The following is a 27,470-nucleotide window of genomic DNA, read 5'->3' as shown; positions in this document are numbered from 1 at the left end:
GGGTTTTTTTGTTTGTTGGTTTGTTTTTTAATCCATTCAGCCATTCTGTGTCTTTTGATTGGAGAATTTAATCTATTTATGCGTTTATTTATTTTATTTTATTTTTTGCCAGACAAAGTCCTTTATTAGAAAATATATCATAAAGCGTCGATCTGGAAATGCTGAGGTTGCCGGTTCAAAACCCTGGGCTTGCCTGGTCAAGGCACATATGGGAGTTGATGCTTCCAGATCCTCCCCACCTTCTCTCTCTCTGTCTCTCCTCTCTCTCTCTCTCTCTCTCTCTCTCTGTCTCTCCCTCTCCTCTCTACAAAAAATGAATAAATAAATAAAAAATAATTAGAAAATATATCAAAATCCCAGCCCCCTGAGCCAGGTCCAGGAGAGGGAGCTACTCAATACTGGCAGAAAGTGCCCAGGGAGAGGCTAACTTCACCAATACGCATCCTGGGAACCATAAATAGAATAAATATTCACAGAGGTCCCGGGAGAGGCCAGATCACTCTTCTCTCTGTGGAAGAGGAAGGGACTTGGGGTCCAGCCCTGCTCCTACTACAAGGGCAGGGGACTTCCAGGAGTCATCACATAAAATCATGACATCAAGGATTCACGGTCATAAGCCCTGGCAGGTGCCCCCTAGAAAGAGAGAGCTCCAGGTCCAGAGGAGCTCAGCTCCAGTCCAGCAGTGAGGAGAGGCCTCTGCCCCCAGCCCAGCCCTAGTTGGTTCCCACATCCCGATCAGAGCAGCGAAGAGCTCAGGGTGGGGGAATCCAACCTCTCAGGTTCAGTGTCATGATTGAGGTAGGCGGGAAGGAGGATTCAGTGTGAACCAAAGGGGGCTGTGTGGTTGGCAGTAGGCAGAGGGCCAGGCCTGGCTGGGGGCCTGTGTTGCAGCATCTCTTGACGGAAGGCCTGGGAGGAACCAGGTGGGTAATGGGGACCAGAGGGAATCCAGGGTCCCCGAGGGTCTGTTCCAATGTCTGCTGTGATGTTGGTGTAGAGAGGGCCCAGCTCTCGAGCCAGCAACCGGTATGTCAATGAGTTCATCCCATCTTGTGTCCAGGAATTCTGGGTCCGGACCAGGAAGTCAAATCTAGGGAGATTTTCCTCGTTGCCCTTGTCTCCTCAGTGTTTCACCATCTTACAGTGCCCCACAGATGTGGGGGGATGAGAGGTCTTCACGCCGGCCAACCGTACCCGGGTAGCAATGCCGTCATCCTCACCACCCCAGCCCCAGTGCTCGTTGGGGAAGCCGTTCATCTTCAGGTACTGGTCAGGACTGAGCGCCGAGACCCCTCCGAAGTACTGGGGGTATGGTAGGCTGTATCCAGACTTGTTCATGGTGACAGCAACATGACGGGCTCCCCGGGGGTCACACACAGACAGACTGTGGTCATTCTCTGGCAGGAGGTCCACATAATGCAAAAACAGGCAGTCCCACTCTTCATCACGTAGGGCCTCCCGGACCCCAACATTCAGTAGCTTTGCCCTGTTAAACGTTCCATTTCCAGCCTGAGGGATGATGTAGATGCCATAAGCAAGCTGCTGGCGCTGCAGGAAGGGGTGCAAGTGGTAGAGCAGCAGGCGCAGGTGGTGCTCCCGGGCTCGGTGTGGCGCAGTGACGGCTGTTCCGGAGCGGGGCTCACACCCTGCAGGGCGGTACCGGCCCCCCGCTGCCACCCGGGGATTCCTCTCCCCAGTCTCTGCCAGCGATGGCACTGGGCTAAAGGACACGGATACGGGACCCACTAAGAGAGGAGATCGTTCTGGACAGTAGGGCAGACCTTGAGGAGCTAGAGGGCCACCTGGGGCAACAGCAGGGGCTCCAGACAGGTGCCTGAGGTTCGTTACTGGGTTCAGGCTGTCTTCTTCCAGATCATGGGGGCTCCAGGGGGTCCTGGCGGAGCAGAGATGTGAGGCATTATCTAAAACTGGAAATGTCCCAGAGGACAGAAAGCCTCCATCCAGCACTCCAGTGGCCTTCCTGGGAGCAGCTGGCCTGCAGCTCCCTGTCGTCACCGCCGCCTGACAGCCCGGCAGGCACCGTCGCTGCCATGTTGGAAGCAGGCGCGGTGGGCAGGGTTGTGTTTATTTATTTATTTATTTATTTATTTGAAATTTTAATATTTTCTGAAGCTGGAAACGGGGAGAGACAGTCAGACAGACTCCCGCATGCGCCCGACCGGGATCCACCCGGCACGCCCACCAGGGGCGAAGCTCTGCCCCTCCGGGGCGTCGCTCTGTCGCGACCAGAGCCACTCAAGCGCCTGGGGCAGAGGCCAAGGAGCCATCCCCAGTGCCCGGGCCATCTCTGCTCCAATGGAGCCTCGGCTGCGAGAGGGGAAGAGAGAGACAGAGAGGAAGAAGGGAAGGGGTGGAGAAGCAAATGGGCGCTTCTCCTATGTGCCCTGACCGGGAATCGAACCCGGGACCCCTGCACGCCAGGCCGACGCTCTACCACTGAGCCAACCGGCCAGGGCCGTGTTTATTTATTTTAAATGTTTATATTTTATTGATTTTATAGAGATGAAGGGAGAGAGCAAGAGAGACAGGAACATCAATATGCCCTGACCAGGAATCAAACTGGCAACCTCTGTGCTCAGAATGATGCTCTAACCAACTGAGCTATCTGGCCAAGGGGAATTTAGTCTATTTATGTTTAAGGTAATTATTGATAGGTAAGGACTTACTCTTGCCATTTTGTTCATTTTTTTTTCTGGCTGTTTAGTAGCTCTGTCATTTCTTGTTTCTTCTGCTGTCGTGTGTGTGTGTGTGTGTGTGTGTGTGTGTGTGTGTGTGTGTTGTACATGTGTTTTGCCATCTTTTGGTATCAGTATGCTTTCACTTCTCTATCATGTTCTTTTGTGTAATTAGTGCAGGTTTTTCCGTTGTGGTTACCACGAAACTTAAAATATCTTAAAATTATAACATCCTATTTTAAGTTGATAACTTAGCTTCAGTATCATTCCTAAACTCTACACTTTTACTTCTTCTTCCTCTCACAGTTTAGGTTATTGATGTACAGTTTATATCTTTTTATATTGTGTAGTTATGGTTATTCTTACTACTTTTTTTTCTTCTTTTCCAAGTGAGAGGAGGAGAGATAAAGAGACAGACTCCCGCATGCGCCCAGGCAATGCACTACAACAAATGGAGCCATGACTGCTGTTGGAGGGGGAGGGAGGGTGGGAGAGAGAGAGAGAGAGAGAGAGAGAGAGAGAGAGAAGAGGGAGAAGAGGGAGAAGGAGGAGAACAGAAGCATATGGTAGTTTCTCCTGTGTGCCCCGGGAATCAAACCCGGGACATCCACACGCACCGATGCTCTATCACTGAGCCAACCAGACAGGGCCTATTTTTTAACATAAATTTTTTTTTCTTTACAGGGACACAGAGAGAGAGTCAGAGAGAGGGATAGACAGGGACAGACAGACAGGAACGGAGAGAGATGAGAAGCATCGATCAATTTTTTGGTGCGACACCTTAGTTGTTCATTGATTGCTTTCTCATATGTGCCTTGACCGCGGGCCTTCAGCAGACCAAGTAGCCCCTTGCTTGAGCCAGCGACCTTGGGTATAAGCTGGTGAGCATTTTTTATTTTGCTCAAGCCAGATGAGCCCGTGCTCAAACTGGCAACCTCGGGGTCTTGAACCTGGGTCCTCAGCATCCCAGTCAAACGCTTTATCCACTGCACCACCGCCTGATCAGGCATAAAATTTTTTTTTATGTGACAGAGACAGAGAGAGGGACAGATAGGGACAGACAGGCAGGAAGGGAGAGAGGAAGATGAGAAGCATCAGTTCTTGGTTGTGGCACCTTAGTTGTTCGTTGATTGCTTTCTCATGTGTGCCTTGACCCGGGGGCTAGAGCAGAGCCAGCAGAGCGAGTGACCCCTTGCTCATACCAGCGACCCCGCGCTCAAGCTGGCAACCTGGGTCCTCTGCGTTCCAGTCTGATGCTCTATCCACAGCGCCACCACCTGGTCAGGCTTTTTTTTTTTTTTAACTTTTAAACTAGAGCTAACTGTAAGGAATTATTCACCACCAATACCATAGTACAGAATCTTAATGAAAACACAATTACATAAAATTTAAATATATTTTTTAAAAGGCACACACATAAGCACGCGCGGGGAAAATTTCTCACGCCGATATTTAACTTGGGCGGTCTGAATGAAAGCCAATACCTCAGGGCAAGATGAGAACTACAAAGTAGACAGTGCTTCACTTAATCTTTTAAGGGTTTTCTTTTTTCTTTTTTTTAATTTTTTTTATTTATTCATTTTTTTTTAGAGAGGAGAGGGAGAGACAGAGAGAGAAGGGGGGGGAGCTGGAAGCACCAACTCCCACATGTGCCTTGACCAGGCAAGCCCAGGGTCTCGAACCGGCGACCTCAGCATTTCCAGGTTGATGCTCCATCCACTGCGCCACCACAGGTCAGGCTCTTTTAAGAGTTTTAAACCTGCGCCCAGGTTTTTGTTTTCCCTAATGCTCAGAGACTCCTTTCCCGCTGCTCACTTATAGTAGGGGAAATTAACACTTCTCCACCGCCTCCCCTTCCTGGGTGACACTGGGCACCGGAACACGACACCTTAAAAGGATCAGCAGAGTGCAGCGGGAATGGGCTCAGAGCCTCTGCAGGCCCCTCTGTCTTTATGCCCTTAAATGTCCGTGAAGAGGCGGAGCCAATTGTGAGAGATCTGTGGCCGGTGACAGCTTTGACACCTTTAAAGGGTGGGCTCTTCAGATGAAAGGCAGTGGGCAGCCAATCAAGAACTCTTGCTCCTGAGGCCCTGGCTGTGCTGAGCAAGGCACAGGGAGCGGGAGAGAGGTCTTGACTGATAGCCTTTTCTACCAGTGAAAACGTCGGAGTCACAGAGCTCATAAGTCTTTTGGCTGTTGAGGTTTGGGTCTTGCTTTGACTGACGCGCTTATCACCCAATAAGCATGTTCTCTTAGCTGTGTTGCAGAAAAGGGAGGGGTCTTGTCCTTGACTGACCCTTGTTTCGCTTAACAAGGAAACCCAAATTCCACGGGGAGCCACTCCCCCTCCCGCAAATTTATCTGTTTTTAACAAGGCTTATGAAAACTTAAAAAGTTTGAAAATCACAGCCTTAGAATAATTCAGCTTTCCCGTGCTGGACAGAAACGGCGACGACCTTAGTGTACCTGTGAAAGAAGAAAACTTTCTTACCTTAGGAAACTGAAGGTGGGGACTGGAAACAGAAGTGGTTCTTGGAAGCAGCTTAACAAGCAGTTGGCATAGATTTGGAACTTGATTTGAGGTTTAGGGGCTTGAGAGACTTTGATAGAGTTTCAGATGAAAATGATGGGGTTTCTGCGGACAATGATGGGCATCTGTGGGGGATGATTAGTAGTTGAGGTCAGTTTGGGTGCCTCATGTAGGTGCCCATAGTAAGGGCCTGCTCTCTGAAGAATTAAGCAGCTGATGGAGCTGATTGCCTGCCTCCTGGACGTGACAATGCATCCACCATCAGAGACTTTACACGGAGTAAAAGTCTCTATGCTTCTTATTCTTATTATTCATTTTAGAGAAGGAGGGAGGGAGGGAGAGAGAGAGAGAGAAGGGAGAGAGAGAGAGAAGGGTGGGGGGACGAGCAGGAAGCATCAACTCCCATATGTGCCTTGACCGGGCAAGCTCATGGTTTCGAATCCGCGACCTCAACGTTCCAGGCCGAGGCTTTATCCACTGCACCACCACATGTGGAGCGACTGTATGTTTCTGATGCAGATCATTTGCAGTATTGACACCCAACAATAAGCCTATAGTCAAAGTGTCTGGTAGATATTCCATGCTCCCTACCACCAGCAGATATCTAGTATTGCTGAGCATTGAATAGCTTCCTCAGAAATGACTAAAAAGGGCCCTCTCCGGTAGAGCATCAGCCCGGCATGTAGAAGTCCCAGGTTCAATTCCCGGTCAGGGCACACAGGAGAAGCGACCATCTGCTTCTCCACCCCTTCCCCTTCTCTCTCTCTTTCTCTCTCTCTTTCTTCTGCAGCCATGTCTCGAATCAGGCGCTAAGATAGCTTGGTTGCCAAGCAACGGAGAAGCGACTCCAGATGGGCAGAGCATCTTCCGGTAGGGGGCTTGCCGGGTGGATCCCTGTTGGGGCTCATATGGAAGTCTGTCTCTCTGCCTCCCTGCCTCTCACTTAATTTAAAAGAAGGGGGGTTGAAAAGGATTTTGGATACTTCTCTCACCATCTCCTGATGCACACCCCTTGTAAGGCAGTTTGATTGCTGAATGTGGCTGTCCCCAGAAAGAAGTCAACTCCTGGGTAATGATCAGGGTAAAAGGGGTGGATTTTAGAGACCTGCTCTGAAAATTTGGGATTCTGCCCTGCCATTTCTGGATGTGATATATCTTTCCTTCCTCTCACAGCAACACAGGCCAGCCTAGTTGGTAACCCTCCAGGTGGCAGCTCAGCCCCAAAAGAGCCTAGGGAATTTGAACATAATTATGGTTTAGTTACCTAGATTCTCTTGTTGGATGGACATGGTCCTAGATCATAAAGACAATGACCACTTGATTAAGTATACTGCTCCCTGAGATCTCTTCCAGTGGCCCACAATGACTAAGATAGAAGACATTTAAAAATCTGTAAATTTTTCCGGTTGGCTCAGTGGTAGAGCGTCGGCCTGCCGTGCAGGAGTCCCGGGTTCAATTCCCGGCCAGGGCACACAGGAGAAGCGCCCATCTGCTTCTCCACCCTTCCCCCTCTCCTTCCTCTCTGTCTCTCTCTTCCCCTCCCACAGCCGAGGCTCCATTGGAGCAAAGTTGGCCCGGGCGCTGAGGATGGCTCCATGGCCTCTGCCTCAGGTGCTGGAATGGCTCTGGATGCAACAGAGCAATGCCCCAGATGGGCAGAGCATCGCCCCCTGGTGGGCATGCCGGGTGGATCTCAGTCGGGCGCATGTGGGAGTCTGTCTGACTGCCTCCCCGTTTCCAACTTCAGAAAAATACAAAAAAAAATCTGTAAATTTTATAAAAACACCTTTGATCCTCTTGCACCTGACCTTTCTGGATGACAGGTCTGGGTGCAAGTAGGCGGATAAAAGTGAAATAGGCACTAGGATAGAACACACTGATTTCATGGCAGTGGAAGGAGTGTACTCGGGGAAGGAACGCCTTAGACCTTGAGAAATGCAAGGCAGGAAGGCAGTTACTGCTCTTTGTGTTCTAGATTGAGCACTACAGCCTGATAAAACAATCATATGGGCCCTGGCCGGTTGGCTCAGTGGTAGAGCGTCGGCCTGGCATGCAGGAGTCCCAGGTTCGATTCCCGGCCAGGGCACACAGGAGAAGTGCCCATCTGCTTCTCCAACCCTCCCCCTCTCCGTCCTCTCTGTCTCTCTCTTCCCCTCCCGCAGCCAAGGCTCCATTGGATCAAAGTTTGCCCTGGCGCTGAGGATGGCTCTGTGGCCTCTGCCTCAGGCGCTAGAATGACTCTGATTGCGGCAGAGCGACGCCCCAAGATGGGTAGAGCATCGCCCTCTGGTGGTCATGCCGGGTGGATCCCGGTCGGGCGCATGCAGGAGTCTGTCTGCTTCCCAGTTTCTAACTTCGGAAAAATACAAAAAAAAAAAAAAAAAAAACAAAACAAAAAAAAAACCACCCAAAAAACAATCATATGGTCTCCCAGACTCACACAGCAGGTGTAGCCAGCAATCTAACCTGCTTCCAAGTTGATCATCACTTTCTTGGAATGACAAACACAGAAAAACTCATGTGAATGTGGACAGTCCTACACTATTCTGCTGTGCCTGATGCTATCAAAGTCAGTTCCTGAGTATGGACCTCCCTCATGCCTGTACAAACACATGGGCCAGCACAACCTTGTTTAGATCTGACTCATTTGGTCCTGGCAGGATAGCTCAGGAGGTTGCAGTGTTGTCCTGAGCGCAGAGGTTGGAGTTCCATCCTGGGTCAGGGCACATACAGGAATGGACCGATGTTCTTGTCTCTCTTTCTCTCTCTCCCTAGCTCTCTTGCTAAAATCAATAAATAAAAAATTTGCGGCCTAGCCTGTGGTGGCACAGTGAATAAAGCATCGACCTGGAATGCTGAGGTTGCCAGTTCGAACTCTGGGCTTGCTCAATCAAAGCACATATGGGAGTTGATGCTTCCTGCTCCTCCCTCCTTCTCTCTCTCTCTCTCTCTCTCTCTCTCTCTCTCCCCTCTAAGAATGAATAAATAAAAAACCCAAAAAACCTTAGAAATGGATATTTAAGAAATCAATCAATCAATCAATAAAAATGTTTTATTTCTTTTCTGAAGTTGGAAACGGGGAGGCAGTCAGACAGACTCCCGCATGCCCCCGACCGGGATCCACCCGGCACGCCCACCAGGGGGCGATGCTCTGCTGCAACCAGAATCATTCTAGTGCCTGAGGCAGAGGCCACAGAGCCATTCTCAGCCCCCGGGCCTACTTTGCTCCAATGGAACCCTGGCTACGGGAGGGGAAGAGAAGGACAGAGAGGAAGGAGAGGGGGAGAGGTGGAGAAGCAGATGGGCGCTCCTCCTGTGTGCCCTGGCTGGGAATCGAACCGTGACTCCTTCATGCCAGGCCAACGCTCTACCATTGAGCCAACCGGCCAGGGCCAATAAATAAAATTTTTTAAAAATAATTTGCTGCCTGACCAGGCGGTGGCGCAGTGGATAGAGCGTCAGACTGGGATGCGGAGGACCCAGGTTCGAGACCCTGAGGTTGCCAGCTTGAGCACGGGCTCATCTGGCTTGAGCAAAAAAGCTCACCGGCTTGGACCCAACGTTGCTGGCTCCAGCAGGGGGTTATTCGGTCTGCTGAAGGCCCATGGTCAAGGCACATATGAGAAAGCAATCAATGAACAACTAAAGTGTCACAACCAAAAACTGATAATTGATGCTTCTCATCTCTCTCCCTTCCTGTCTGTCCCTGTCTATCCCTCTCTCTGACTCTCTCTCTGTCTCTGTAAAAAAAAAAAATCATTTGCTTCTCCTGACACCTGAGCGGCCTTGGATTATGCCATATTTAGCAATTAGGCTACAAGCCCTTGCTTAATGAGACCACCATGGGACTTAACCAAACCAACATAATGGTGAGCCTAGTCAAGTTGAACAACAAAATCTGAACTGAAATGAATTGTGACCCTTTGGGGTTATATATTTGTATATGGGGGAACGACTGGGGAACACAGTGTCTCTCTGTTGGGGATAGAGCTTGTTTTGGGCCCATGGCCTTGTCATTATTGCAAGTCAGTCTAAACTCCTTGGTGTGGGTTGCAGTGTAATAGCCTGGCCTTAGACTACTTTCTGGCTAAGAATACAGAGCTCCAACCACTTGTTACCTTGGACATTTCTCAGGGCTGTGTGGACAGTGGACAACCTTGAGAGATGAAGTAATGTTTCCCTCTGGGACAAAGAGCAGGCTGAATTCCTCAAGCTCAGCATTTCTTGGCTGTGATGTAAAGCCTCCGCTCTGCCATGGCTCCTCTGTGGAACTTAGAAGACTCAGGGTGCCAATATGATGTGCATGCTGCTTGCTGTGCCATGAGTAGTAAAATCCTTTGTCTCTGTTCCAGGAGTCTCGTGTCTTCTGTCAGCATCTCTAAAAACTTGTTAGCTTATAAGAGGGTAACATCTCAGAACCTTCACAGACCATCAATCAAGAATTGAGGGATTGTATTGCATGCTCTGATAATCCCTATGATTTGGCTATTGGCAGTTTTGGAAGGTCAATAATTGACTGCCAGTGCTGTCAGAGATGTAACTTCAAAGATTTGAGTCCTGAAGTAACTAGTGATTGAAAGCCTGTGAGGCTGCTGATTGAATATCTGTGGCCACCGATCACTGGGACAGGGGTTGTGGTGCTAGTGTTTATGTGGACCAGTGGTGAGCGACACTCAGATTAGGGTGTCTTTGGCTCCTTAATTGGATTCTTTGACGGGCAGATATTGGAGAACACTGTAGAAAATAGAGCTGCCCCATGCCTCAGGTGAGAATGGGTCTTCAGGAAGATAAGGAGGTAGATTTTTCTTAGGTTATAGTCATCCTTTAGATTCAGAACTACCTGCATTTGGTACTTAGCTGTACCACTTACCAACTGTGTTAGAAAAAGCATCCAGTTCTCACTCTTCTGTACAGGGAAAAGCCCAGCTCTCTTCCCTCCCTATGTGTCCTCTTTGGTCTCACACAGAACACTTACTTCTCTGATACTTCTGGTCACCAAATGTGTGGGATATTTTTCCTCACCAAGCAATTCTCTTTGACAGCAGCTAAGTGTCCTGCGATTTAATTCAATTCTAATACCATCTGCTTGCAGATAGTGTCAGATCTCACAGATTAAAGGCTCAATCCCACAGGACTAGTCCCACCCCACTTCAGATGCCAATTGCAAGTAGTAGGTCCCCAGGTCACCCACAACTTCTGTCCAATTTGGGTACAAATTGGAGGTTCCTCCTCATGTTCAATTACTTTGCTAGAGTTGCTCACAGAACTCAAGGAAACACATAAAAAATATGACAAAAGATACAGATGAACAGCCTGGTGAAAAGATAAGTAGGGCAAGGGCTGTCCTGAGTGTAAGAGCTTGTGTCCCTGTGGAGTTGGGGAGTGTCACCTTATGGTGGATGTATTCACCCACCTGGAAGCTGTCTGAACCCTGTGCTGTTGAGATTTCATGGAGGCTTCTTCATGCAGGCATGATAAATCATTAACTCGATTTCCAGCCCCTCTCCTGTCTCTGGAGAAGTGAGGGGTGAGGATGAGGTTGAAAATTTCAAGTTTCTACTCCTGGCTTGGTCTTTCTTTCTTTTTTTTATTTTTTTTATTTTTATTATTATTATTATTTTTACAGGGACAGAGAGAGTCAGAGGGCTAGATAGGGACAGACAGACAGGTACGGAGAGAGATGAGAAGCATCAATCATCAGTTTTTCGTTGCAACACCCTAGTTGTTCATTGATTGCTTTCTCATATGTGCCATGACCGCGGGCCTTCAGCAGACTGAGTAACACCCCCCCGCTCGAGCCAGTGACCTTGGGTCCAAGCTGGTGAGCTTTGCTCAAACTAGATGAGCCCATGCTCAAGCTGGTGACCTCAGGGTCTCGAACCTGGGTCCTTCCGCATCCCAGTCCGATGCTCTATCCACTGCGCCACCACCTGGTCAGGCCTGGCTTGGTCTTTCTGGTGACCAGCCCCCATCCAGGAGCCATCCAGGAGCCCACTAGAGTCACCCCTATTGGAACAAAAGATGCCTGTAGTGCTTGAATCGCTTAGGAATTTACAAGGGTTTCAGGAGCTCTGTGTCAGGGATGGGGTCAAAGATTAAATATTAGAACAGGAGCCTGACCTGTGGTGGCGCAGTGGATAAAACGTCGACCAGGAACACTGAGGTCGCTGGTTCAAAACCCTGGGCTTGCCTGGTCAAGGCACATATGGGAGTTGATGCTTCCTGCTCCTTCCCCCATTCTCTCTCTCTCTCTCTGTCTCTTTCTCTCCTCTCCAAAATGAATTAAGTTTTTTTAAAAAAAGAACAGGAAATGTTCCTAATGTTCTTATAACTTAGGAAATTACAAGGATTTTAGGAGCTCTTTCCCAGGGACCAGGGGCAGAGACCAACATGTATATTTTCTATAATCTCACAAATTCCTTATTTCTTCTGACCCTCATTTTCTTATCTATAAAATGAAGACACTCTATATTATGATACATATACAGTAGTATATGATATGTATAATATCTTAATATCGTGGAAAATCCTCAGTATTCCATAGTGTAAGAGCAAACATAATTTAGGGGAATAGTGACAGTGACACAATAAGGTACACTTCTATGGATTCAGGACCTCCTTCTATGGAGGATGAGGGGACAGTGTGGATGGGGAGTGGCTTTTGGTGAAGCAGGTCTGTAGCAAACTGCAGGGTCTTCTACTGTTCTCTGATCTCCATGTGTTCTACTAGGTTCTGCAATTCAATTTAACTCAGAGAAAGACCAACATAGAGACAGTCTGGGTACAGATCTGCTTTCAGCCCAGATAGGTACCTATAAAGTTTTAAATTTTGTTAGAAGAAGGCAGACGGTGTAGGTTCTCCAGGATCTACATCAAAATATTCAGGAGCTTTGTTTTAAGTGTCTATGACCTTGTTATCCTGCAGCATAAGATCTTCACCTGAGTCTCACAGATCTGTTCCCCCAACAATCACTGACCCCATAGGACACTAACCCTTATACCCTTTGGTTCTTCTGGTCTTACTGAACTGGCTAGAATCTTCAGTACAATGGTAAAGAATATATATATGTAGAGACCCCTTTCAGGTGAAAGAAGTTCTCTTTCTTCCCATTTTGCTAATTAAAAAAAATATATAAATAGATGCTAAAATTTTTCAATGTTTTTTTTCCCTGTACCTTTCTTGGCAAACATGAGTTTTCTCTTTAATTTGTAATATGCTAAATTACATTATTCAATTTTCCAATAATGAACCAACTTTGTATTCCAGAAATAAATTCAACTTGGTATGATAATTATCCTTTTTATATATTGCTAATGTTTCATTTAGGATTTTTGCATCTAAGTTCCTGAGAGACAAACCTGAATTTTTTCTTTGCTGTTTGTTATGCTATCTGTTATGGGTTGAATTGTGCCACTCCTAAAAAGATGTTGAGGGAAGTCCTAACCCCCAGTACCTAGAATGTGACCTTTTGTGGAAATAGTGTTATAGCAGATTAAATTCGTTAGGATGAGACCATACAAGAGTAGTGTGGGGGCCCTGGCCGGTTGGCTCAGCGGTAGAGCATCGGCCTGGCGTGCGGGGGACCCGGGTTCGATTCCCGGCCAGGGAAAATAGGAGAAGCACCCATCTGCTTCTCCAGCCCCCCTCCTTCCCCTCTGTCTCTCTCTTCCCCTCCCACAGCCAAGGCTCCATTGGAGCAAAGATGGCCCGGGCGCTGAGGATGGCTCCTTGGCCTCTGCCCCAGGCGCTAGAGTGGCTCTGGTCGTGACAGAGCAACGCCCCGGAGGGGCAGAGCATCGCCCCCTGGTGGGCAGAGCGTCGCCCCTGGTGGGCAGAGCATCGCCCCTGGTGGGCGTGCCGGGTGGATCCTGGTCGGGCGCATGCGGGAGTCTGTCTGTCTCTCCCCGTTTCCAGCTTCAGAAAGAAAAAAAAAAAGAGTAGTGTGGGTCCCTGATCTTATACGACTGCTGTCCTTATTAGGCTTGTGAAGACATGGAAACAGAGAGAATGCCACGTGATGATGAGGGCAGAGAGTGGAGTTATACAGCTGCAAACCAAAGAACACCGGAGAGTGCTGGCAAACCATCAGAGGCTAGGAATAAGTAAGGAAGCGTTTTCCCCTACAGGTCCCAGAGGGAGTATGGCTTGCTGACACCTTGATTTCAGACTTACAGCCTCCAGAACTGTGAGACAATAAATTCCTGTTGTTTTAAGCCATCCAGCTTGTTGTATTCTGTTACTCTAGGAAACGAATACACTATTTTCACAAAATGAATTGGATTTTACCCTCTTTTTTTTTTTTTCTATTCTCTGTAAGAGTTTATATAGTGTTAAATGTCTGTTCCTTGGATGTTTTGTAGAACTTAAGTCACTGGGCTTACTGTGTTCATTGTGGGAAGAATTTTCTTTTCTTTTTTTTTTTTATTTTATTTTTTATTTTTCTGAAGCTGGAAACAGGGAGAGACAGCCAGCCAGACTCCCGCATGCGCCCGACCGGGATCCACCCGGCGCGCCCACCAGGGGCGACGCTCTGCCCACCAGGGGACGACGCTCTGCCCCTCTGGGGCGTCGCTCTGCTGTGACCAGAGCCGCTCAAGCGCCTGGGGCAGAGGCCAAGGAGCCATCCCCAGCGCCCGGGCCATCTTTGCTCCAATGGAGCCTTGGCTGCGGGAGGGGAAGAGAGAGACAGAGAGGAAGGAGGGGGGTGTGGAGAAGCAAATGGGCGCTTCTCCTGTGTGCCCTGGCCGGGAATCGAACCCGGGTCCCCCGCACGCCAGGCCGACGCTCTACCGCTGAGCCAACCGGCCAGGGCCAAGAATTTTCTTTTCTTTTTCTTTTTCTTTTTTTTTTTTTTTTTTTTTTTTGCATTTTTTTTTTTGCATTTTTCTGAAGTTGGAAATGGGGAGGCAGTCAGATAGACTCCCACATACGCCTGATTGGATCCACCCAGCATGCCCACCAGGGGGCGATGCTCTGCCCATCCAGGGCTTTGCTCCACTGTGACCAGAGCCATTCTAGCGCCTGAGGCAGAGGCCATGGAGCCATCCTCAGCGCCGGGGCCAACTTTGCTCCAATGGAGCCTTGGCTGCGGGAGGGGAAGAGAGAGACAGAGAGGAAGGAGGGGGGTGTGGAGAAGCAAATGGGCGCTTCTCCTATGTGCCCTGGCCGGGAATCGAACCCGGGTCCCCCACACGCCAGGCCGACGCTCTACCGCTGAACCAACTGGCCAGGGCCAAGAATTTTCTTTTCTTTTTCTTTTTCTTTCTTTTTTTTTTGCATTTTTTTTTGCATTTTTCTGAAGTTGGAAATGGGGAGGCAGTCAGATAGACTCCCACATACGCCTGATTGGATCCACCCAGCATGCCCACCAGGGGGCAATGCTCTGCCCATCCAGGGCTTTGCTCCACTGTGACCAGAGCCATTCTAGCGCCTGAGGCAGAGGCCATGGAGCCATCCTCAGCGCCGGGGCCAACTTTGCTCCAATGGAGCCTCGGCTGCGGGAGGGGAAGAGAGAGACAGAGAGGAAGGAGAGGGGGAGGGGTGGAGAAGCAGATGGGCGCTTCTCCTGTGTGCCCTGGCCGGGAATCGAACCCAGGACTCCTACACGCCAGGCCAATGCTCTACCACTGAGCCAACTGGCCAGGGCCTAGAATTTTCTTTTTTAATTGAGAAGGAGGAAGAGAGAAAGAGAGAGACAGGAACACCAATTTGCTCCTGTATGTGCCCTGACCGGGGATCAAACTGGCAACCTCTGTGCTTCGGGTCAATGCTCTAACTGAAATATCCGGCCAGGACATTTTTTTTTTTAAACTGAAATTCTTTTTTTAAAGATTTTATTTACTAATTTTACAGAGAGAGGAGAAGGGGTGGAGTGTGAGAAATATCAACTCATAGTTGCTTTACTTTAGTTGCTCATTTCTTGCTGGTTGTATGGGCCTTGACCAGGACAGCCCAGGGTTTTGAATTAGAAACTTCAGGATTCCAGGTCAACACTTTAGCCAGGGCACCACCACAGGCCTGGAAAGATAATTCTTGAATAAGAAACAAACTTTTAGCACCCTTCTGAGTATCTCAAGCACTGAAGATTCAAGTGTGAATAAAAGAGGCAGAGTCCTTATCCTCTTGGAGTTCCCATAAACAGAAAAAAATACTCTGATACTCTGGATATATAGATATGTTTTATAGTTCGTTGTTAATGTCCACTAGATAATTAGACATACATAGTGAAATGATTACCACAGTCAAGCTAACTAACATACCTATCTTCTCATTGAATTGCCTTTATGTGTGTGTTAAGAACCCCTGATATCCATTCTCTTAGCAAATTTCCAGTGTACAATACAGTATTATTAGCTATAGTCACTATGCTGTATATTAGATCTTTAGAGCCTATTCATGCTACATAACTACAGCTTTGTACCCTTTGACCAACATATCCTCATCCTCATATCACCCACCTTCTCACTCCTGGTAACCACCATTCTACTCTCTACTTCTATGAATTTGACATTTTTAGATTCCATACAAAAGTAAGATCATGCTGTATTTTTCTTGTGTGTCTGGCTTGTTTTACTTAGCATAGTGTTCTTTAGGTTTATCCATGTTGTCATAAATATGGCAGGATTTCCTTCCTTCCTTCCTTCCTTCCTTCCTTCCTTCCTTCCTTCCTTCCTTCCTTCCTTCCTTCCCCTCTTTCTTTCTTTCTTTCTTTCTTTCTTTCTTTCTTTCTTTCTTTCTTTCTTTCTTCTTTCTTTCTTTCTTTCAAGTGAAAGGAAGGGAGATAGAAAGACTCCCATATGCACCCTGACCAGGATCCACCTGGCAATCCCCTTCTGGGGCTGACATTTGAACCAACTGAGCCACTGGCTGTAAGAGAGGAAGAGATAGAGAAGGGGGAGAAGAAGGGGAAGAGAAGCAGATGGTTGTTTCTCATGTGTGCCCTGACTGGGTCTAGAAGCTGGGATGTCTGCATGCTGGGCCAACCCTCTATCCAGAGTCAACCGGCCAGGGCCCAGGGTCTTCTTTTCAAAAGCTGAATAAGCACTGGCTAGAGAGCTCAGTTAGTTAGAGCATCGTCCCGAAGCACAGAAGTTGCCTGTTTGGTCCCTGGTCAGGGCACATACAGGAACAGACTGATGTTCTTGTCTCTCTCTCTCCCTTCCTGTCTCTCTAAAATCAATAAAATAAACATTTTTCCAAAAGTTGAATAGTACTCTATTGTGTGTGTGTGTGTGTATATATATATATATATATATATATATATATATATATATATATATACACACCACAATTTTTTCATTCGTTCATCTGTCAACAGATACTTGTTCTTATGCCTGCAATGAATTTGACTGCAGATTTCTTTTCAAGACACTGATTTCATTTCTTTTGGGTATATATTCAGAAGTGGGATGGCTGGATCATATGGTAGTTCTATTTTTAATTTTTTTTTTGTATTTTTCTGAAGCTGGAAACGGGGAGAGACAGTCAGACAGACTCCCGCATGTGCCCAACCGGGATCCACCCAGCACGCCCACCAGGGGCGACGCTCTGCCCACCAGGGGGCGATGCTCTGCCCCTCCGGGGTGTCGCTCTGCCACGACCAGAGCCACTCTAGCGCCTGGGGCAGAGGCCAAGGAGCCATCCCCAGCGCCCGGGCCATCTTTGCTCCAATGGAGCCTTGGCTACGGGAGGGAAAAAGAGAGACAGAGAGGAAGGACGGGGGGTGGAGAAGCAAATGGGCGCTTCTCCTATGTGCCCTGGCCGGAAATCGAACCCGGGTCCCCCGCACGCCAGGCCGACGCTCTACCGCTGAGCCAACCGGCCAGGGCTCTATTTTTAATTTTTTGAGGACCCTCCTTAGTGCTTTCCATAGTGGCTGCATCCGTTTACATCCCCACCAACAGTACACAGGGTGCTCTTTTCTCCACATTTTTGCCAACACTTACCTCTTGTCTTTTTGATAATAGCCACTCTAACAGGTGTGAGGTGATAGCTTATTGTGTTTTTTGTTTTTTTGTTTTTTTTTTGGTTTTTTTTTTTTTCATTTTTTCATTTTTCTGAAGCTGGAAACGGGGAGAGACAGGAGAGACAGTCAGACAGACTCCCGCATGCGCCCGACCGGGATCCACCCGGCACGCCCACCAGGGGCGACGCTCTGCCCACCAGGGGGCGATGCTCTGCCCATCCTGGACGTCGCCATATTGCGACCAGAGCCACTCTAGCGCCTGAGGCAGAGGCCACAGAGCCATCCCCAGCGCCCGGGCCATCTCTGCTCCAATGGAGCCTTGGCTGCGGGAGGGGAAGAGAGAGACAGAGAGGAAAGCGCGGCGGAGGGGTGGAGAAGCAAATGGGTGCTTCTCCTGTGTGCCCTGGCCGGGAATCGAACCCGGGTCCTCCGCACGCTAGGCCGACGCTCTACCGCTGAGCCAACCGGCCAGGGCCTTATTGTGGTTTTGATCTGCATTTCACTGATGATTCGTGATGATTTTCTTAAGGCACTTTAGTAAACTGGAATAATCATAAGTATTCATCTCATCTGTTTGCCATCTCTTAGTTCTTGGTTACCTGCTATTCAGTGCTTAAAACCCATTGTTTCATTCATTTTGTCAGATTTCTCTGGTTATTCTAGGTGGGAGGGTAAATCTGATCCCTATTCACCTTTGACAGAAGCAGAACCAGAATCATACGTTTTCATCCAATATAACCTCTCAATATGACTTATAAGAAATCTAGATAAAACTAAGCAATTTACTTTCAAATAACTTGAGCCCTTAACATTTTCTTAATTGGATTAAAGTAAATCTAAATGAAACTAAGTACTTTATGTGAAAACAAGCTCAGAATCACACATTCTTCTCTAAATAACTTCCCAATACTTTAGAATAAATCTAGTGAAACTAAACAGTTTATATGCAAATAAGTTAGAATCACATGTTTTTCATAAATAAACTTTTAAAAGTGACTTAAAGCAAATCTAGGTGAAACTAAGAGCTTTATTTCAAAACATAGTCAGAATCACTTTTTTTTTCAAAAGTAATGTTGTATGGATGATTAAAGTAAATGAAGATGAAACCCTAGATGTATGCATAAGCACAGAATCACATATATTCCTAAAAAATAATTGCATATGGTGATTTAGCACAACTTAGATGGAATTAAGCAATATGAGTGAAAAAAAGCTTAGAATCACACATTGTTCTTAGAAGCAATTTCCCAGTACAAGTTAGGACAAACCTAGATGAAGAGAAGCAGAACTGTTGTTTTTATTTTATTTTATTTAGTGATTGATTTTAGAGAGAGGAAGGGAGAGAAAAAAAATATCGATTTGTTGTTTCACTTATTTATGCATTCATTTGTTGATTCCTACATGTACCCTGACCCAGGATCGAACTTGCAACCTTGGTGTATCAGGATGATGTTCTAAGTAAATGAGCTACCTGGCCAGGGCTCAAGAAGCAGGGTTTTTAAAAGATTTTATTTATTGATTTTTAAAGAGAGAGGGGAGGGGGAGCAAGAAGTGTCAACTCGTAGTTGCTTCATTTTAGCTGTTCATTACTTACTTGTGTTATGTGCCTTGACTGGGCAAGCTCAGGGTTTTGAACTGGTGATCTCAGAGTTCCAGGTCAATGCTTTATGCACTGTACCATGACAGGCCAGGCAAGAAGCAGTCTGTTTTAAAACAAGCTCAAAACCTCACATTCTTTGCCAAGAAAACCAATTCTTGAAAGAGCAAATTTATTTATTTATTTTTCTTTCTTTCTTTCTTGCTTTCTTTTTTTTTTTTTGTATTTTTCTGAAGCTGGAAACGTGGAGAGACAGACAGACTCCCGCATGCGCCTGACCAGGATCCACCCGGCACGCCCACCAGGGGGCGACGCTCTGCCCACCAGGGGGGCGATGCGAAAGAGCAAATTTAGATTAATCTAAGCAGTATAAGTCAACATGTGCCCAGAATCACACACTTTCCTCTGAAATAACTTCTTATTGTGAGTTAGAGTAAATTTAAGATTTTTAAAATTTAATCATTTTAGAGAGTAGAGAGAGAGAGAGAGAAAGGAGGGGAGGAGCAGGAAGCATTAACTCCCATATGTGCCTTGACCACGCAAGCCCGGGATTTATGAACTGGTGACCTCAGCGTTCTAGGTCAATGCTTTATCCGCTGCGCCACCATGGGTCAAGCAAGATAGAGTAAATTTAGATGAAGTTGAGCAGTATTTGTGAGGACAAATTCAGTGAAAACAACATCAAAATAACATTCTTCTTAAAAGTAACTTCTTATGGCTAATTAGAGCAAATGCAAACAGTATATATATAAACAAGGTCATAATAACACATTTTTCTATAAAGTCAGCATTAGGGTTAGATGTTGGGATAATATTAGTGTCAAGGTTGTGGTTATGTTTGGGATCACAGTAAAGGTCAGGGTCACGTTTGTCATCAAAGTTAGAGTGAGAGTCAATTTCAGAACCAAATCAGGATGAGTCAAGTTTATTATCAGGGTCAGGATTAGGGTTATGTTTAGTATTCGCACCAAGGTCAGGATTAGGGCTAGATGTAGGGTTAGGTCAGGTTCTACGTGATGGTCAGTGTTCTAGTTAGGTTTAAGTCAGGGTTGGGTTCGTGGTTAGGGATAGGTTTAGGGTAAAGATCAAATTTCGGGTTAGGGTAAGATTTAGGGTCACAGTCAGAGTCATGATCAGGTAATTTCTTTACTAATTAATACAGTATTCATTTGTCTTCCTTCTGTCAAACCATCAGTCAACCACTTTCCCCAGGCGGCCTGGGGATGTACCGGAAAAAGAACACACAGGCAGATGGGACATGGGAGAAAGAACTACGGGAAGTGGAGATGAATCCTTCATGTGACAAAGAGGATGAGAAAGGCCATCATCCAGGCAAAAGAGCACCATGGCTTCTGAGAAGGCAAAGCCCAGAATAGCATAGGAAAAGAGCTGTTGCCTCAGAGAGGGTTCCTAGCATAACTAATGAGGCTCCCAAACACAGTCGCAATTTCAGCTCCTGAGACTGCCACCCCTACTGTGGAGTACCAGCTTCAATGAACGTGGCTGTTGTGTTGATGTCCTTTGAAATCACGCTGGTTTGGAAGCTCTGGCTGGAAATAAGTGAGGTCAGGCAGGGGGCATGGGGCTGCCAGGCTGCAAAGGCTCTCCACTATCAGTGTCTCCTGTCCTTTCAGCATCACTGTAGGCAGTGATGAGCTCAGCGGCTGAGAGGTGCTCTTGACTACGGAGAGGCCTGTCAAGCAGATGGCTCTTTAGAAGTTTGGTTGACTAAATGGCCATTTGGGAAATTGGCCAGAAAAGACAGATAGTGCAGGGGGTTTAATGTTTGTCATGGAAGAGGCTTCCATTGAAAGGGAAAGGGGCTAGAGCCTGGGCTCACTAGGTTGAGTTCCCTAGTCCATGGGTATTAGGGAGAGCAGGTGAGCCACTCTGGGGCTTGCGAATCACCTGAAATTCCAGGAGATTCCTTCCTCAGAGTCCTCAGAACACTCCACCTTGGTCCCTGGAGCTCCTCAAGCATTCCACCACTCTCACTACTGGAAAGTGACTGGGGTAGGATGCTAGCCAGAATGTGCGGGCAGTGCCCTGTTTTGTGCTTCAGATCATTCCTGGTCTCCAGGTGGTCTAGACCCGTGTTTTTTCAACAGCCAGTCTGCAGACGGTCTACCACAGGGGTCCCCGAACTTTTTACACAGGGGGCCAGTTCACTGTCCCTCAGACTGTTGGAGGGCCAGACTATATAAAAAAACTATGAACAAATCCCTATGCACACTGCACATATCTTATTTTAAAGTGAAAAAACAAAACGGGAACAAATATTTAAATACAATATTTAAAATAAAGAACAAGTAAATTTAAATCAACAAACTGACCAGTATTTCAAAGGGAACCATGGACCTGCTTTTGGCAAACGAGATGGTCAATGTCCGGTTCCATATTTGTCACTGCTAGCCATAACAAGTGATATGACACGCTTCCGGAGCTGTGACGCATGGGTCCCGCGTCACCGGAAGTAGTATTGTATGTGAGTGCTGCCGCGCTTTGCGTCCTCTCACTGACCACCAATGAAAGAGGTGCCCCTTCCGGAAGTGCGGCAGGGGCCAGATAAATGGCCTCAGGGGGCTGCATGTGGCCCGCAGGCTGTTGTTTGGGGACCCCTGGTCTATTAGAAGTGTCTTGCCAGTCTGCGAAAGAGTCAACCATATTGACGTTTTATGAAGATTCTAGACCCAATGATCTTAGTCAAATTTGCATATGCTCGGGGTCATTTCTGCCTTAGCAACTCCCTAAATGATTCTTCTATTTTCATTGGTCCCCAAGTGTAAAAAGATTGAAAACTTTGTCTGCACCTTCTCTGGAGCCCTGGGAGCCTCCCATTTCACACCTGTTGCTCTCGGAACTCTTGATTGCCAAAGAGGAGGTGAGTGGGGGATGAATGAAAAAAAGAAAAAGGATTCATGAGATCACATATGCAGGATATATAAGATGATGAGTCATCCAAGTTTGGGGGTGACCTGAGATGTGAAACTTAAAAAAAAGAAAGAGCCTGACCAGGCAGTGGCGCAGTAAGTAGAGTGTCCGACTAGGATGTTCAGGACCCAGGTTCAAAATCCTCATGTCGCCGGCTTGAATGCGGGCTCATCTGGCTTGAGCGCGGGCCCATCTGGTTTGAGTAAGGCTCACCAGCTTGAGCCCAAGGTCGCTGGCTTGAGCAACGGGTCATTCGGTCTGCTGTAGCTCCCCGGTCAAGGCACATATGAGAAAGCAATCAATGAACAACTAAGGTGCCACAATGAAGAATTGATGCTTCTCATCTCTCTCCCTTCCTGTCTGTTCCTATCTGTCCCTCTCTCTCTCTGTCACAAAAAAGGAGACAGAATTAAAAAAAAAAACTCACTTCAAATACAATCATATAGGTACTTTAAAGATTTTATTTATTGATTTTAGAGGAAGGGGAAAGAGAGAGAAGCAGGTGCAGGGGAGGAGCAATATGTGCCCTGACTAGGCAAGCCCAAGATTCTAAACCAGTGATCTCAGCATTGCAGGTAGAAGCCTTTAAAAAAAATTTTTTTTTAGAGAGAGAGAGAAAGAGAGAGGGACAGACAGACAGGAGGAGAGATAGATGAGAAGCATTAGCTCCTAGTTGCGTCACTTTAGTTGTTCATTGATTACTTTCTCATATGTGCCTTGATGGAGTGGGGGGTGGCTCCAACTGAGCCAGTGACCCCTTGCTCAAGACAGTGACCTTGGGCTCAAGCCAGCACCCATGGGTGCTTTACAATCCCATGCTCAAGACGGCAACCCAGTGCTCAAACTGCTGAGTGCACGCTCAAGCTGGTGTGCCCATGCTCAAGCCAGGGACCTCAGGGTTTTTGGGTTTTTTTTAAGCTTCTTTTATTTATTTATTTATTTATTTATTTATTTATTTATTTATTTATTTATTTTTACAGTGACAGAGAGAGAGACAGATAGGGACATACAAACAGGAAGAGAGAGAGATGAGAAGCATCAATCATCAGTTTTTCATTGCGACACCTTAGTTGTTCATTGATTGCTCTCTCATATGTGCCTTGACCGTGGGCCTTCAGCAGACCGAGTAACCCCTTGCTTGAGGTGAGCCTTGCTCAAACCAGATGAGCCCGTGCTCAAGCCGGCAACCTCGCGTCTTGAACCTGGGTCCTCCGCATCCCAGTCTGCTGCTCTATCCACTGCGCCACCTCCTGGTCAGGCAAACCTCAGGGTTTTGAACCTGGGTCCTCAGCATCCCAGGCTGACACTCTATCCACTGTGCCACTGCCTGGTCAGGTGATATAGGTACCTTAAAAGTAATACGATGGATGCCTGACCTGTGGTGGTGCAGTGAATAAAGCCTTGGACCTAGAATGTTGAGATCACCAGTCCGAAACCCTGGGCTTGCTGATCAATGCACGTGCAAGAAGTAAAAATGACCTGATGTTTCCTGCTCCTACTCCTGCATTTCTATCTCTTTCTCCTCTCTCTACAATCAATCAATAAATTATTTTTTTAATTTATTAATTTTTAATTTATTGTGTTAACATGTATTCAAGTGTCCCACTCAATATAACTCCCTCACCCCCATCCCTGCATCCCTTTTTATTTATTTATTTATTTAATTTTATTATTATTATTTTTGTATTTTTCCAAAGCTGGAAACGAGGAGGTAGTCAGACAGATTCCCGCATGCGCCCGACTGGGATCCACCCGGCATGCCCACCAGGGGGCGATGCTCTGCCCATCTTGGGGCGTTGCTCTGCCACAATCAGAGCCACTCTAGTGCCTGAGGCAGAGGCCACAGAGCCATTCTCAGTGCCAGGGCAAACTGCTCCAATGGAGCCTTGGCTGTGGGAGGGGAAGAGAAACAGAGAGGAAGGAGAGGGGGAGGGGTGGAGAAGTAGATGGGTGCTTCTCCTGTGTGCCCTGCCCGGGAATCGAACCTGGGACTCCTGCATGCCAGGCCGACGCGCTACCACTGAGCCAACCGGCCAGGGCCTGCATCCCTTTTTATACCCCTTTTCCCCCTCTCCCCCTAACTCCCTCCCCCCTTCTCTCTAGGATTTGCTGTCCTGTTATCTATATCTCTGTGTTATGTATATATATTTTCACTAATCCCTTTACCTTCTCTAATACCATCCCCTCATCCCCTTTCACTCTGACTGCCATCCCTCTGGTCCCTGTGAACCTGCCTCTGTTTCTATTCCGTACCTCAGTTCACATTGTCCATTAGATTCCACATATATGTGAGATCATACGATATTTTTCTTTCTCTGCTTGGCTTATTTCACTTAGCATAATAATCTCCAGGTCCATCCATGCTGTCACAAAAGGTAAGATTTCTTTCTTTTTCACCGCTGCATAGTATTCCATTGTGTATATGTACCACAGCTTTTTAATCCACTCGTCCACTGACAAACACTTGGGCTGTTTCCAGATCTTGGCTATTATAAACAATGCTGCAATAAACATGGGGGTATATATCTTCTTTTGAATTAGTAATTTGGTATTCTTAGGATATATTCCTAAAAGTGGGATGGCTGGGTCAAAAGGCAGTTCCATTTTTAATTTTTTTTTTTATTTCTGAAGCTGGAAACGGGGAGAGACAGTCAGACAGACTCTCACATGCGCCTGACCGGGATCCACCTGGCACGCCCACCAGGGGCGACGCTCTGCCCACCAGGGGCGATGCTCTGCCCCTCCCGGGTGTCGCTCTGCCGCGACCAGAGCCACTCTAGTGCCTGGGGCAGAGGCCAAGGAGCCATCCCCAGTGCCCGGGCCATTTTTGCTCCAATGGAGCCTTGGCTGCAGGAGGGGAAGAGAGAAACAGAGAAGAAGGAGAGGGGGAGGGGTGGAGAAGCAGATGGGCACCTCTCCTGTGTGCCCTGGCTGGGAATTGAACCCAGGACCCCTGCACGCCAGGGCGACACCCTACCGCTGAGCCAACCGGCCAGGGCCAGCAGTTCCATTTTTAATTTTTTGAGGAAACCCCATACAGTTCTCCACAGTGGCTGCACAAGTCTGCATTCCCACTAGGAGTTCAGGAGGGTTCCCTTTTCTCCACACCCTTGCCAGCACTTATTGTGTGTTGTTTTGTTAATGAGTGCCATTCTGACAGGTGTGAGGTGGTATTTCATTGTGGTTTTAAATAAATAAATTCTTTTTTGTGTGGCAGAGACAGAGAGTTAGAAAGAGGGACAGATAGGGACAGACAGGAAGGGAGAGAGATGAGAAACATCAATTCTTCATTGCAGTTCCTTAGTTGTTAATTGATTGATTTCTCATATGTGCCTTGACTGGGGGCTATAGCAGACCGAGCGACCCTTTGCTTGAGCTAGCGACCTTGGGCTCAAGCTGGTGAGCCTTGCTCAAACCAGATGAACCTGTGCTCAAGCTGGCGACCTCAGGGTCTTGAACCTGGGTCATCCACATCCCAGTCCGACGCTCTATCCACTGTGCCACTGCCTAGTCAGGCTAAATAAATAAATTCTTAAAAAAATTTTTTTAAAGTAAGAGGATGGAAAACATATACCATGCAAACATGAACAAAAAGAAAACTGGACAAACTAGACTTTAGAATAAAAATAGAACTTGAGTAGTCTTATAATCACTAAGAGAAGTTTAAAATTTTTCTGAAAAAGAAATTTCCAGGTTTAAATGGTTTCACTGGTGAATTTTGACAATTATTTAAATGATAAATAAAAATAAATGCACACTATCTTTTCCAGAGAACCAGGAGAGAATACTTCCTAACTCATATTACCTCGATATCCACACCAAATACAGCAGAAATAAATAAAACTATACACCAATATCTCTGATAAACATACACACAAAAATCCTCAACAAAATATTAGAAGATTGAATCCAGCAATATATGAAAAAAGTAGGCACTGAGGATAGCTTGGTTGGTCCAAGCGGCAGTCTCAGGTGCCAAAAATAGCTCGGTTGATTCAAGCATCGGCCCCAGATGAGGGTTGCCTGGTGGATCCCAGTCTGGGCCCATGTGGGAGTCTGCCTCACTATCTCCCCTCCTCTCACTTAAAAAAAAAAAAAGAAAAGTAAAAGAGTAATACACCACCACCAACGAAGGGCGGTGTTTGTCTATCCTAGAATGCAAAAATCTTTCACAGTAACCTTTAAAGGATAACCACATGATCATGTCAATAAATGCAGAAAAAGCATTTGATAAAATAGATCCATAATAATAATAATAATAGCCCTGGCCGGTTGGCTCAGCGGTAGAGCGTCGGCCTAGCGTGCGGAGGACCCGGGTTTGATTCCCGGCCAGGGCACACAGGAGAAGCGCCCATTTGCTTCTCCACCCCTCCGCCGCGCTTTCCTCTCTGTCTCTCTCTTCCCCTCCCGCAGCCAAGGCTCCATTGGAGCAGAGATGGCCCGGGCGCTGGGCATGGCTCTGTGGCCTCTGCCTCAGGCACTAGAGTGGCTCTGGTCGCAATATGGCGACGCCCAGGATGGGCAGAGCATCGCCCCCTGGGGGGCAGAGCACCGCCCCTGGTGGGCATGCCGGGTGGATCCCGGTCGGGCGCATGCGGGAGTCTGTCTGACTGTCTCTCCTTGTTTCCAGCTTCAGAAAAATGAAAAAAAAAAAAATAATAATAATAAAACTTTCAGAAAACTAGACTAGAGGAGAACTTTCTCAACCAGAGAAGGCATCTACAAACAAACTTACAGCTAACATCACATTAAATGAAGAAAGACTGCATGCCTTTCTCCTAAGACTGGAAACAAGGCAAGGATATCCACTTTTATGATTCCTATTCAACACAGTACTGATAGCTTTAGTCAGTGCAATAAAGAAGAAAAAGAAATAAACTATACATATAGGAAAAGAAGAAATAAAACCATCTTTATTCATAGAAAGATGTAATTATATACCTAAAGAATTCCAGGCCCTGGCCGGTTGGCTCAGTGGTAGAGCGTTGGCCTGGTGTGCAGGAGTCCCAGGTTCGATTCCCAGCCAGGGCACACAGGAGAAGCGCCCATTTGCTTCTCCATCCCTCTCCCTCTCCTTCCTCTCTGTCTCTCTCTTCCCCTCCCGCAGCCAAGGCTCCATTGGAGCAAAGTTGGCCCAGGCGCTGAGGATGGATCTGTGGCCTCTGCCTCAGGCGCTAGAATGGCTCTGGTTGCAACAGAGCGACGCCCCAGATGGGCAGAGCATCGTCCCCTGGTGGGCATGCCGGGTGGATCCCAGTCAGGTTCATGCGGGAGTCTGTCTGACTGCCTTCCCGTTTCCAACTTCAGAAAAATACAAAAAAAAAGATTTCCGGAGTAGCTACAGGAATACTCTTAGAACAAATAGGTGAGTTTAGCAAAGCCATCAGATACCAGGTCAACCTACAAACACTAATTATATTTCCATAAATGAGCAATGAACAACTAGAAACAAATTTAAAAAACCTAATTTTATTTTTATTGCTTATTTATCTATTTACTTATTTATTTATTTTTAATTGAATTTTTTTGGGTACAGGTTCAGGTGTGCAACTCAGTAAAATATCATCTGGATACTGCATCATGTGCTCATTGCCCCAGGCAAAGTCTTTTATCCCCACTCCCTGCCTACTTGCCCTCCTAACCCCGACCCCTCTTTCCCTCTGTCTGTGTCTACATGTTTTCTATCTATCTATCTATCTATCTATCTATCTATCTATCTATCTATCTATCTATCATCTATCTATCTATCA

At 47.0% G+C, this 27,470-nt stretch overlaps 1 pseudogene; it reads right to left on the bottom strand.

Annotated features, from left to right (window-relative positions):
• Positions 1-816: 816 nt before the first annotated feature.
• On the bottom strand, positions 817-2,053 carry LOC136317740 (beta-1,4-galactosyltransferase 3 pseudogene; annotated as a pseudogene).
• Positions 2,054-27,470: the final 25,417 nt, after the last annotated feature.

This window comes from Saccopteryx bilineata, chromosome X (genome assembly GCF_036850765.1).
Source record: "Saccopteryx bilineata isolate mSacBil1 chromosome X, mSacBil1_pri_phased_curated, whole genome shotgun sequence".
Lineage (NCBI taxonomy): Eukaryota > Metazoa > Chordata > Mammalia > Chiroptera > Emballonuridae > Saccopteryx > Saccopteryx bilineata.
This window is presented reverse-complemented; position numbering and strand designations above follow the sequence as displayed.